We start from the raw sequence: 221 nt of genomic DNA, 5'->3' as shown, positions 1-221 counted from the left end.
CATAATACAGATATACACAGTCTCCCCAAGTTTGGCCCTTAGGCTAAAGCTGCCCTGCAGGAGGCGCGCGAGGCGGCGCCAGTTCCCGAGGGATCCGCAGAAGCTCAAAGTCTCGGGTCCAATTAAATAACACTTTACGGAGGTTTGTTGTGGCGTCGCTCGTGTCTCTGTTCGAGGATTACCAGTCGCCTGAGAAGGATATTTTTTTTGTCTTTTTTTTT

This window comes from Penaeus monodon, chromosome 24 (genome assembly GCF_015228065.2).
Source record: "Penaeus monodon isolate SGIC_2016 chromosome 24, NSTDA_Pmon_1, whole genome shotgun sequence".
NCBI lineage: Eukaryota > Metazoa > Arthropoda > Malacostraca > Decapoda > Penaeidae > Penaeus > Penaeus monodon.
Note: the sequence above shows the minus strand (reverse complement) of the source record.